Here is a 14,292-nt window from a genome sequence, read left to right on the forward strand (position 1 = left end):
AGATGACTTCTGAAGATTTTATGAAAAATATGAGTCTGCGGCATCCTCTTGCCAATTACAGTTCCATGTGCATTTGAAAAAAAATGAAAATATATCTCAAAGAGAACACAAAGACAAGAAAACACTTTATTTTTGTTTTAGGGGATGTTAAAGAGAACAACATTGTAGGTATTTTCAAGGTCTCCATGATCATTTAAAAAATAATACAAAATGTAAATACAGAAAACAATTATGTCTTGTTAAGATTACAGGAAAAAATATTAAGGTTTATCTTGTATTTGGTTATCATAATATGGTTACTATCACTACCCAGGTTTTGTATTAAATACTATGGTTTTACATTACATACTACCCAGAAATGTAAATTAAGCAATTTCTTTTTGGAAAAATATTTATACAAACTATATCAAGGTTATTATTGATACATAGTATTTGAATGAGACATCTAATATTATACTTAAGGTACCATATTATATGCCATAGATTAAATACACCTTGAGGAAGAAATAAAGCTTTAGAAAGAAAGGAAAAGAGTAACAGTAGTAATGGCTTGAAGCAAAGATTCATAGTTTTATAGACAGCAGTTTAGGTTAAACCTGAAAGTAGCTAAATATATTCTCAATATGAGGCTGGAACTTGGGACTAGAAGTGGTAGACAATGTCAGGTGTAGGTATGAGAAGTCTAATATGCTGACTGAAGAACAGTTCCTGAAGAGTGTGGTCTCACTGCAGGTATTAGTTTAGTATTGGGGAGATATAGAAATGCTAAGAGATAGCTGGGCGGGTAAGCAGATGAGAAAAGCATATTACAGGAGTATTCAGTATTAAGTGACATAGATATATGGGTGTCGCTTGTCTATAGATTGTTCTTTCCAATACTGAGCTTAAATTCAAGAATCGTACTTACTTAGGAAAGTTTGCACAATAGCAAGGCAGAGTCCTGGTATGGAAAGACACAGAATAATGAGAAGCTATTTACTAAGATTGGGCCTCCTTGGCAATTAGCTAGGAACTGAATTATTGAAGCTACAGTGTATTCCTATAATGTGAGGTCAAAATAAAACTGGAAACATCAGTTGATTTTATAATGAATTGTCTACTAAAATAAATTTTATCTTATAATGACATATAATAAATCTAAAGCCTGAGGCAGGGGTGATTATGAATCAGGTATCTCTAGCTGTAGATAGAAGAAAGGTACAATAGGGTCAGGATACCTGAAAACGTTCTTATACACCTTTTTACTAGACCTTTTATATTTAAACATTACATGACAAGAACCAGAAGAGAAAACCAAACCAACATAAGAGAATAAACCCAACCTCATTATCTACATACTTCGAAAGAGATATAAAAGCATTACAGATTTTAATTTGACCCTGATTAAGCTAAACATTTTAATACAACTATTCATTTCCTTTAAAAATGATCAGCTGTTTGCTAGGTAATTTTTGGTGTATTAGACGAAATTCCCATTTGCAGTATAGTTGTAGAAATGAAAATAATACAGGGAATAATAATGAAATAAAATCAATAACACAGTAATTCTTGTGTCATTTATCTGTGTATAGGCCACTAGTTCTTGGTTTTAGTATTTAAATGATTATTTGGCAGTATGCATACACAGTCATACACATACATATATATTCATGGAGACACAGCTTCTTATAAACAAGTTTTTTTCTTAAGATTTGGAGCTCAGTTTATTCCACTTGGGTAGTATTTAAGAATTTTAAGAAATCCGTTCATTAGTTTGATGCTATTTAATTTCTTTCTTTTAAAATAATAAATATAAAATAAGCCTAGGAAATAAGCACAGAAAATGATCTCAAATATGACAAAAGCAATAGATTTTAAAGGTCAAAAGACTTCAAAAGTATAATTCTCAAGAGACAATGACAAGGACAAGTGGATAACAAAAATCATAAGGTTATCCCTTGTTACATTCAGCACCCTAAAATGACATAGAAAGCCTCATTCCAAGAGCATAAAAGGCAAACAGTGTTTGGAAAGAAGAAAAAACGCATTATATCAGAAGCCTTGCCTTTCCTTAATCAGTGATAAGTATATGATGTTTACATACACTATCAATATATTGAATTTGTATTCTGGTACAAATGCATTGTATTGATGATATTACAGAAAACAGAAACAGAAAACCTTAAAAAAGGTTTTCTGTAATATCATCTCCTGAGTAAGCCTCTAGAGCATAAATGAAGAGAAGCAACTGTATTAGTGCTATCACCCTGAATGGTGAATGGGCTGCCATTTCCAATATCGTTGCCGCTAAGTTATGTAGCTGAGTGCCAAGATCCATGGGCACTGTCATTCAGTGATAGGATTATATACTGCCATCAAAAGACTCATAATGATGGCACAAGGTAATCTCTTCAAGATTAGGTTTCTGTCAAGACCATAATTCTTATTAAATTGGCCTGAGAAATTATAGTCCACCAAGTTCTAGATAAAGTAATAATTATGGTCAGTAGAGTATATAGAAAAGTTACAGCATTATTGCTGAATATACACACAAAAAAAGAACTTGTTTAATTAGGTAACAGTAGAAGAAGTCATGCTTGGAATTTTAATGAGAACTGTTATTAGAAACTTTTGGCCTTTGGCCAAACCAGGTAAAGTCAAACCTGAAGAATAACGTTTAGAGATGAATGAAGAAGAATTTAGTCACAAGGTAGAAGAAACTGAAAGTGGAAACATGGCTCCTGTATTTCCAAATTAGGTAGGCGGTATTGTCTACTCATTTTCCTTTCTCCCTTTATTTTGGATTAATGGCATCCATGCCCTCTCCATCAATTCAGTAAGTTCAAAAACAGCTAGGAGTTATTTCTGGAGCCAGATTTCTTGATTATTTCCCTAGACAGTATAGTAGTGTAAATAGTGAAGTTACACTGTAGGATAATCAATACTAACCCTCCTATATCAATATCTTAATCTATCAATTTTTTTTCTTAAGTCTGTGGTGGATTTGAGAGACCCTCCAAGCAAGCTGTTCTCCATACTCAGTGATCTACGCTACTTCACTTTTTTGGCTCTGCCATCTTATAAAAAGCCAAGTGATTACCACCACTTAAAAGTGACACATGCCTTATCTGCTTATATTTCTTGATGAGTCCCCATGTTCACACCGAGTATATTAGGAGAGAGGAAGAACAACTTCTTTGTGTACTTGGAGGCAGAGAGGAAAACTGAGTATTAGGGAATGGCTTGAATGCTCACAAAAGGCATTTATTGGATAGTGTTAGCAATTTCCTTATTAAGGAGATGGCTGTTGTTCACACTGGTCATTTAATTTACCTTCCTTTAAAAAGAACACAATTCTAAGATTTTCCATTCATTCCCACAAATTTCTATTTAAGAGAGATGGAAACTCTGACTTCCCATAGAATATATAATACAAACAACTTATTTTCAAAATCTAGAATTACAAAAAGTTCAAAGTAAAATTACAGAAAGTCACCAAAAATATTGCTTACTATTTTGGAAATAGAGGATTATTATGATTTAAAGAACTGATTAATACATACACCATTGTTCTTTAGATACTATATTAATATTATACACAAGACTGTGCCAAAGTAACAAGCCAACAACTCTCAGCAGCTTAACAGAACAAAATTTTATTTCTAAGATATATAGCTGGGAAAAACCTAAATGTATATCGTTTAGGAGAAAAAAAAGTAATGAGAGATTTGTAAAACATAAGATTATCAGGCTTAATTCTTCCCTTTCCCACTGTATTTACTTATCATAAACAGTTTTTTTTTCCTGGGCAAAAATAATTTGCAAATCCAACTTCTTGATATGAAAGCTTAGGCATACTTGATTTATTTTATAATTATTTCTTTGCCTAGTCAACAAATTTTAAGACTTTGAAAATTAACGTTTTCTATTCATGTTTTTTTTAATAAGCTGTCTTTAAACACTAATCATTGCAGCATGAATAGAAGTAGTTATTGTCTAGGAAAATGAATATGATACAGATATTGACTTTTGTTGCAGTGAACGTAGACCTGGAGATAAGGTCAATATTTTCCTTGAAAGACAATATCTCTAGATGTTCAACAAAATATAAAGTAAATATTTGTATTAACACCTATGTTTTGAATGCCTATCCAAAAGTCTCTCTCTAAACATTTCTCCATAGTTGAATTTCATGATCTTTGAAAAATGTGTAATTCTAAATAGACCTTGAAACAAAGTTTGAAGCTAAGAACAGAATAAACACTAGAGAATACTTCAAAATATATTGGCCTGTATTTTATAACAGTCTCTTTTGCAAAAAAAAAAAAAAGTGGTATTTCCTTTGAAATGTGTAAACTTTAAAAAGTATGTGATTAATGTATAGTTTATTTTATAATTAACAAATAACTGATTGGTTTAATTAACTAAACAAGTAACTGATTGGTTTAGTTAACACCATCGCACTAAAGTACATTTTAACATCTACAATATATACATAACAGACCTAGAACTCTACGTGTATAAGCAAAATGTTGCTTCTCCTTGATTCTGATTGCCATTTTCTTTTCTTTAAACTTCTAGACATTTCTTTGCAAATGTTTCATCAGTATTTTAAATATAGTCCTCATAATCTTACTAAGTTGCTTTTTCTTAGGCACAACGGTTTTATTAGTAAAGTGCATAATTGGTAAGAGTGCCTCATCCATTAAGAGATACCTGTTATATATAGACTACATTGTATTGATTTCAGAAACAAACTTTCTAGAAAGGACTTGCAATTATCAAAACAAAACTAAATAACTTCTACCAAATGTCCCTCCCTGTCAATTTTCTGTCACTGGTTTATCTACCTTCCAAATCACCTGGGCTAATCATTATAAAGTTCATTGACTTTTCTCTGTCCTAATCCTCTATTTTTAATTCACAACAAATGTCTGAGCCCATGGAATTAACTTTATCCTCCTCTTCTGTCATTGAAATAGCCAATAGCTTATTTTATTTTATTTTATTATAGCTTATGTTATTTTATTGTAAATTCTTGGTAAACGACTTAGAAAGTGTTTTTTGTTTTTTTTTTTTTTTCCTCAAAAAATCCACGTGTAACTTCTGCTAATGGAGTGTATATTCAGGGCAAATTGCATCTATGTTCCTGGGTCGCAATCCTCAAGCTTGGAGGGTTGCAGATAAACTCTCTACATATATAAACTTTGCCTCAGCTTCTTCATTTTAGGTTGGCATATCTGGCATAAGTCAGCCAGATTCAAAGTGACTTGACCTGACACTTGGTGTTTCCCTCTGAAAGGGCACTTTGTACCAGCACAAACTGTCTTCAGAAGACCCACTGGGTGTTTCAGGTAAGTTGTCCTGAATTCAAACCACTCACTCTTTGGTTAAAGGTCTAGACTTTATATGGGGCATATATATATATTCGCATCAATGTTCATCAGGGATAATGGCCTGAAATTTTCTTTTTTTGTTATGTCTCTGCCAGGTTTTGGTATCAGGATGATGCTGGCCTCATAAAATGAGTTAGGGAGGAGTTCCTTATACATATATATGTATATGTGTATATATATGTCTGTGTGTGTGTGTGTGTGTATGGGTATATATATATATGGGTATATATATGGGTATATATATATGGGTGTATATATATATGGGTGTATATATATATATATATATATATTTATGGGTATACGTGCAGAACATGCAGGTTTGTTACATAGGTATACATGTGCCATGATGGTTTCCTGCACCCATCAACCCATCATCTACATTAGGTATTTCTCCCAATGCTATCCCTCCCCTATCCCCCAACCCTCTGACAGGTCCTGGTGTGTGATGTTCCTGTCCTGTGTCCATGTGTTCTCTTTGTACAACTCCTACTTATGAGTGAGAACATGCACGTTTGGTTTTCTGTTCTTGTGTGAGTTTGCTGAGAATGATGGTTTCCAGCTTCATACATCTCCCTGTAAAGGACATGAACTCATCCTTTTTTGTGGCTGCATAGTATTCCATGGTGTATATGTGCCACATGTTCTTTATCCAGTCTATCATTGAAGGACATTTGGGTTGGTTCCAAGTCTTTGCTATTGTGAACAGTGCTGCAATAAACATACGTGTGCATGTGTCTTTATAGTAAAATGATTTATAATCCTTTCGATGTATACCCAGTAATGGGATTGCTGAGTCAAATGGTATTTCTGATTCTAGATCCTTGAGGAATTGCCACAAAGTGTTCCACGATGGTTGAACTAATTTACACTCCAACCAACAGTGTAAAAGCATTCCTATTACCCCACATCCTCTCCAGCATCTGTTGTTTCCTGACTTTTTAATGATCACCACTCTAACTGGCATGAGATAGTATCACGTTGTGGTTTTGATTTGCATTTCTCTAATGACCAGTTATGATGAGTTTTTTAAAATATGTTTGTTGGCTGCATAAACGTCTTCTTTTGAGAAATGACTGTTCATATCCTATGACTACTTTTTGATGGGATTGTTTGTTTTTTTCTGGTAAATTTGTTTATGTTCTTGTAGATTCTGGATATTAGCCCTTTGTCAGATGGATAGATTGCAAAAATTTTCTCCCATGCCATAGGTTGTCTGTTCACTCTGATGATAGTTTGCTGTGCTGTGCAGAACCTCTTTTAATTAGATCCCATTTGCCAATTCTGGGTTTTGTTGCCATTGCTTTTGGTGTTTTAGTGATGAAGTCTTTGCCCATGCCTATGTCCTGAATTGTATTGCCTAGGTTTTCTTCTAGGGTTTTTATGGTTTTAGATCTTATGTTTAAGTCTTTAATCCATCTTGAGTTAATTTTTGTATAAGGTGTAAAGAAGGGGTCCAGTTTCAGTTTTCTGCATACGGCTAGCCAGTTTTCCCAACACCACTTATTAAATAGGGAATCCTTCCCCCATTTCTTGTTTTTTTCAGGTTTGTCAAAGATGAGATGGTTGTAGATGTGTGGTGTTATTTCTGAGGCCTCTGTTCTGTTCCATTGGTCTATATATCTGTTTTGGTACCATACCAGTACCATGCTGCTTTGGTTACTGTAGCGTTGTAGTATAATTTGAAGTCAAGTAGTGTGACGCCTCCAGCTTTTTTCTTTTTGCTTAGGATTGTCTTGGCTGTACATGCTCTTTTTTGGTTCAAAATGAAATTTAAAGTAGTTTTTTCTAATTCTGTGAAGAAAGTCAATGGTAGCTTGATGGGGATAGCATTGAATCTATAAATTCCTTTGGGCAGTATGGCCATTTTCATGATATTCTTCTTATCCATGAGCATGGAATGTTTTTCCCTTTGTGTGTGTCCTCCCTTATTTCCTTGAGCAGTGGTTTGTAGTTGTCCTTGAAGAGATCCTTCACATCCAGTGTAAGTTGGATTCCTAGGTATTTTATTCTCTTTGTAGCAATTGTGAATGGGAGTTCATTCATGATATGGCTCTCTGTTTATCTATTATTGGTGTATAAGAATGCTTGTGATTTTTCCACATTGATTTTGTATCCTGAGACTTTGCTGAAGTTGCTTATCAGTTTAAGGAGATTTGGGGCTGATATGCTGGGGTTTTCTAAATATGAAATCATGTCATCTGCAAACAGAGACAATTTGACTTCCTCTCTTCCTATTTGAATACCCTTATTTCTTTCTCTTTCCTGATTGCCCTGGCCAGAACTTCCAATACTAAGTTGAATAGGAGTGGTGAGAGAGGGCATCCATGTTTTGTACTGATTTTCAAAGGGAATCCTTCTAGTTTTTGCCCATTCCATATGATGGTGGCTGTAGGTTTGTCATATATAGCTCTTATTATTTTGAGATACATTTCATCTATACCTAGTTTATTGAGAGTTTTTAGCATGAAGTTTGTTGAATTTTGTCAAAGGCCTTTTCTGCATCTATTGAGATAATCATGTGGTTTTCGTCATTGGTTCTGTTTATGTGATGGACTATGTTTATTGATTTGTGTATGCTGAAACAGCCTCACATCCCAGGGATGAAGCAGACTTGATCGTGGCAGATAAGCTTTTTAATGTGCTGCTGGATTCAGTTTGCCAATATTTTATTGAGGATTTTCGCATCAATGTTCATCAGGGATATTGGCCTGAAGTTTTCTTTTTTTGTTATGTCTCTGCCAGGTTTTGGTATCAGGATGATGCTGGCCTCATAAAATGAGTTAGGGAGGAGTTCCTCTTTCTCTATTGTTTGGAATAGTTTCAGAAGGAATGGTACCAGCTCCTCTTTGTACCTCTGTGTAGAATGCAGCTGTGTATCTCTCTGGTCCTGGACTTTTTTTAGTTGGTAGGCTATTAATTACTACCTCAATTTCAGATCTTATTATTGGTCTATTCAGGGATTTGACTTCTTCCTGGTTTAGTCTTGGGAGGCTGTATGTGTCCAGGAATTTATCCATTTCTTCTAGATTTTCTAGTTTATTTGCATAGAGGTGTTTATAGTATTCTCTGATGGTAGTTTGTATTTCTGTGGGATCAGTGGTGATATCCCCTTTATCATTTTTTATTTTGTGTATTTGATTCTTCTCTCTTTTCTTTGTTAGTCTTCCTAGTTGTCTGTTTTGTTGATCTTTTCAAACACCAGGTCCTGGTTTCATTGATTTTTTTGAAAGGTTTTTTTGTGTCTCTATCTCCTTCAGTTCTGCTCTGATCTTAGTTATTTCTTGTCTTCTGCTAGCTTTTGAATTTGTTTGCTCTTGCTTCTCTAGTTCTTTTAATTGTGATGTTAGGCTGTCGATTTTAGATCTTTCCTACTTTCTCTTGTGGGCTCTTACTGCTATAAATTTCCCGCTACACACTGCTTTAAGGATGTCCCAGAGATTCTGGTATGTTGTGTCTTTGTTCTCACGGGTTTCAAAGAACTTCTTTATTTCTACCTTAATTTCGTTATTTATCCAGTAGTCATTGAGGAGCAGGTTGTTCAGTTTTGATGCAGTTCTGTGATTTTAAGTGAGTTTCTTAATACTGAGTTCTAATTTGATTGCACTGTGGTCTGAGAGACTGTTATAATTTCTGTTCTTTTGTATTTGCTGAGGAATGTTTTACTTCCAATTATGTGGTCAATTTTAGTGTAAGTGCTATGTGGTCCTGAGAAAAATGTACCTTCTGTTGATTTTGGGTGGAGAGTTCTGTAGATGTCTATTAGATCTGCTTGGTCCAGAGCTGAATTCAAGTCCTGAATATTCTTGTTAATTTTCTCTCTCCTTGATCTAATATTGACAGTGGGGTGTTAAAGTCTGCCACCTTATTGTGTGGGAGCCTCTGTGTAGGTCTCTAAGAACTTGCTTTATAACTCTGGGTGCTCCTGTATTGGGTGCACACATATTTATGATAGTTAGCTCTTCTTGTTTCATTGATCCCTTTACCATTATTTAATGCCCTTCTTTGTCTCTTTTGATCTTTGTTGGTTTTAAAATCTGTTTTATCATAGACTAGGTTTGCAACCCCTGGTTTGTTTGTTTTTTTTTTTTTTGCTTTCCATTTGCTTGGTAAACATTCCTCCACCCCTTTATTTTGAGTTTATGTGTGTCTCTGTATGTGAGATGGGTCTCCTGAATACAGCACACTGATGGGTCTTGACTCTTTATCCAATATGCCAGTCTGTGTATTTTAATTGGGGCATTTAGCCCATTTATATTTAAGGTTAATATTGTTAATGTGTGAATTTGATCCTGTCATTATGCTGCTAGCTGGTTATTTTGCCCATTAATTGATGCAGTTTCTTCATAATGTCAATGGTCTTTACAATTTGGTATATTTTTGCAGTGGCTAGTACCAGTTGTTCCTTTCCATGTTTAGTGCTTCCTTCAGGAGCTCTTATAAGGCAGGCCTGGTGGTGACAAAATCTCTCAGCATTTGCTTCTCTGTGAAGGATTTTATTTCTCCTTTGCTTATGAAGCTTAGTTTGGCTGGATATGAAATTCTGGGTTGAAAATTCTTTTCTTTAAGAATGTTGAATATTGGCCTCCAATTTCTTCTGGCTTGTAGGGTTTCTGCAGGGAGATCTGCTGTTAGTCTGATGGGCTTCTCTTTGTGGGTAAACCCGACCTTTCTCTCTGGCTGCCCTTAACATTTTTTCCTTTATTTTAACCTTGGTGAATCTGAAGATTATGTGTCTTGGGGTTGCTCTTCTTGAGGAGTATCTTTGTAGTGTTCTCTGTATTTCTTGAATTTGAATGTTGGCCTGTCTTGCTAGGTTGGGGATGTTTTCCTGGATAATATCCTGAAAAGTGTTTTCCACCTTGGTTCCATTTTCCCCATCACTTTCAGGTACACCATTCAAACATAGGTTTGGTCTCTTCACATAGTCCCATATTTCTCTGAGGCTTTATTCATTCCTTTTCATTCTTTTTTTCTATGATCTGGTCTTCAGGCTTTATTTCATTAAGCTGATATTCAGTCTCTGATATCCTTTCTTCTACTTGATCGATTCGGCTATTGATACTTGTGTATGTTTCATGATGTTCTCGTGCTGTGTTTTTCAGCTCCATCAGGTCATTTATGTTCTTCTCTCAACTGGTGATCCTAGTCAGCAATTCATCTAACATTTTTTCAAGGCTCTTAGCTTCCTTGCATTGGGTTAGAATACACTCCTTTAGCTCAGAGGAGTTCATTATTACCCACTTTCTGAAGTCTACCTCTGTCAATTTGTCAAATTCATTTTTTGTCCAGTTTTGTTCCCTTGCTGGTGAGGAGTTGTGATCTTTTGGAGGAGAAGAGGCATTCTGGTTTTTGGATATTTCAGCCTTTTTGTGCTGGTTTCTCCTCATCGTCATGGATTCATCTACCTTTGATCTTTGATGTTGGTGGCCTTTGGATGGGGTTTCTGTGTGGACATCCTTTTTGTTGATGTTGATGCTCTTCCCTTATGTTCATTAGTTTTTCTTCTAACAGGTTCCCTGTGCTGCAGGTCTGTTGGAGTTTGCTGGAGGTCCACTCCAGACCCTGTTTGCCTAGGTATCACCAGTGGAGGCTGCAGAATAGCAAAGATTGCTGCCTGTTCCTTCCTCTGGAAGCTTTGTCCCAGAGTGGCACCTGCCAGATCCCAACCAGAGCTCTCCTGTGTGATATGTCTGTCAACCTCTGCTGGGAGGTGTCTCCCCATCAGGAGGCACAGGGGTCCAGGACCCACTTGAGGAGGCAGTCTATCCCTTAGCAGAGCTCAAGCACTGTGCTGGGAGAACTGCTGCTCTCTTCAGAGCTGGCAGGCAGGAACATTTAAGTCTGCAGAAGCTGTGCCCACAGCCACCCCTTCCCCCCAGGTGCTCTGTCCCAGGGAGATGGGGGTTTTATCTATAAGCCCCTAACTGGGGCTGTTGCCTTCCCCCTGCCCCCCCCCACCTCCGCCACCCCCCAGCCTATGGAGATCTCCTGCCCAGAGAGGAGGAATTTAGAAAGGCAGTCTAGCTGGCTACAGTGGTTTTGCTGAGCTGCGGAGGGCTCTGCCCAGTTGGAACTTCCCTGCTGCTTTGTTTACACTGTGAGGAGAAAACCACCTACTCAAGCTTCAGTAATTGTGGACACCCCTTCCCCGACCAAGCTTGAGCATCCCAGATTGACTTCAGACTGCTGTGGTGGCAGCAAGAATTTCAAGCCAGTGGATCTTAGCTTCCTGGGCTCTGTGGGGATGGGATCTGCTGAGCTAGACCCCTCGGCTCCCTGGCTTCAGCCCCCTTTCCAGGGGAGTGAATGGTTCTGTCTCAGTGGTGTTCCAGGTGCCACTGGGGTATGAATAAAAATCCTCCTGCAGCTAGCTCAGTGTCTGCCCAAATGGCACCCAGTTTTGTGCTTGAAATCCAGGGCCCTGGTGGTATAGGCACTCAAGGGAATCTCCTGGTCTGTGGGTTGTGAAGACCATGGGAAAAGCATAATATATGGGCTGGAGTGCATCATTTCTCACTGCCCAGTCTCTTACAGCTTCCCTTGGCTAGGGGAGGGAGTACGATGACCCCTTGTGTTTCCTGGGTGAGGCAATACCCCACCCTGCTGCACCTCACCTTCCATGGGCTGCACCCACTGTCTAACCAGTCCCAATGAGATGAGCTGGGTATCTCAGTTGGAAATGCAGAAATCACCCACCTCCTGCATTGATCTCGCTGGGAGCTGCAGACTGGAGCTGTTCCTATTCGGCCATCTTGGTAAGTCTCCTTGAAAATTGCTTTTAAAAGTGTTGGTGCATCCATACAATGGAATATTGTCCAGCCCATAAGATAATGGGGAGCATGGTTTTTACTGACACAGAATGGCATACAAGCTATATTGGTATGTGACAAATGCAAAAGAATACAGAACGATATAATAAGATATTACAGTCTGGATAGAACTTAGTGTTTGCCTATATATCATTGGAAGGATTCATAAGAAACTGCTAGCATGGGCTGCCTGAAGGGAGTGGTACTCAGCTGCTGGTGAACAGGAATGGGAAAGAGACTTGTCACTGACTGCCTTCTTGTAGCTTTTGAACTATGGGTCTCAAAAGTAAAGAAACTTAAAATTCCACAAAAGTTAACCATTGAAAGATTTTCCTAAATGGCTTCAGTTGAGGCTATAAAACAACAAAACTGAACTTTGTATTGTGCGTACATGTAAAATACTCTACATGTTAGATAACAAAGAGCAGTTCCATAGCATTCAAATGCTGACACTAATGTCAGTTTGTACTAGTCAGGGTTCTCCAGAGAAATAGAAGCAACAGGAGATACATATATTACTATCCATATATGGAGGCTAAGTCCCACGATCAACCATCTACAAGCTAGAGACTCAGGAATGCCAGCAGTATAATTCAGCACTACTTGGCAGACTCGAGATCCAGAGAAGCCAATAGTTTAAATCCCTAACCCAAGGCCAAGAGATGAGATGAGATGTCTCAGCTCTAGCAGTAAACGAGGCAACAAGGAGTGAATTCCTACTTTCTCCACTTTGTTCTATTCAGGTCCTCACCAGATTGGATAATGCCCAATCACATTGGGGAGGGCAATCTACTTTACTGAGCCCACCAATTCAAATACTAATCTTACACAGATACACTTTTATAGGCACATCTAGAAATAATGCTTAATCGATACCCTGTGGCTCATTCAAATTGACACATAAAATTAACTATTATGCAGTTCAAACAATACTCATGCGATTCAAACACTTCCAAGAATCTCTGTGTGATGCAACTATTTCATTCATCTAAAATTTTATAACTGCTTCTAGAACTTAGCATTGTTGATTATAAAACCATAAACTGTTAATCATACAGAAAGATGAAGAGTATAAAGGATATTTAGTGTTTTCTATCTGCTCAACTCCTTTCAACACAATTGTAATAATCTGGGAATTTTTGACCTCTTAAGTCCCACCTTCATAAGTTTAAAGCCAGAACACTTAATTCTCTGCCTTATTTGTGAATGAGTCACAGGCATGTGACCAGCACCCATGCTCCAGCATGAGTTACATGGCTCTGCATATGCATCCAGTGTGCTGGTGAGTGGGCAGCAAAGGCATTGGACTTCGGAGGACAGCAGTGATTGCGAAGTGAGATCTCAACACAAGGACCTCGAGGTCTGAGCAGAACACAGCTGTAGCATTCAGTGCCTGGTAGACATGGCAGCCACTGGGTCATTTTCTCTTCAGGCTGGTATGCTGTATGATTTGGAGTCTGTTTCCTAAAAGCATAGCTTTGAAGCTTTGAAGTTATTCTCTAGCCTTATTAGTGCCTCTGTGAGTCTCCCAATATTCTTTTTTAAAAATTATTCTGCTTAATCAGAGTTATTTCTACTTCTTGCATTTAAACATGCTGACAGATATAGGAAGCTTATAGTTTAATAAAAACCAAAAAATATGTATGCCAGATATTCCAGTAAGCAGACTCCAAAGCAATTAAGTTGCAACATTTCTTATGTAATAAATATTCTGGGATTAATAAAGAGTTCTTAGGAGTTTTTTTTTTTTTTTTTCCCTAAGTCCTGGAAAAGGAGAAAGAAGAAACTTGTATAATAAATTACTATGGGAAGCTGTTTTCCCAATCTAATAAATGTCATTATTGACAGCTGTAACTTTGAACTGAATTGAGGAAAAGAATATAGAGGTGGTAGTAACAATAAACACTACACTCTTTACATATACTATCATATTTAAATCATACAACATGGCAAACCATGACTTATTCTACATATGGTGAAACATAGGTTAATTATCTTGTTGAAAATCATAACTACTTTTGAACCTAGGCAACCTAGTCGTCTTCTTGATCACTGTATTATATTACCTCTCTGAATTTAAAATAAACCCTAAAACACAGGATAAACTA

Source organism: Hylobates moloch, unplaced genomic scaffold, assembly GCF_009828535.3.
Source record: "Hylobates moloch isolate HMO894 unplaced genomic scaffold, HMol_V3 SCAFFOLD_1, whole genome shotgun sequence".
NCBI classification, from domain to species: Eukaryota; Metazoa; Chordata; class Mammalia; order Primates; family Hylobatidae; genus Hylobates; species Hylobates moloch.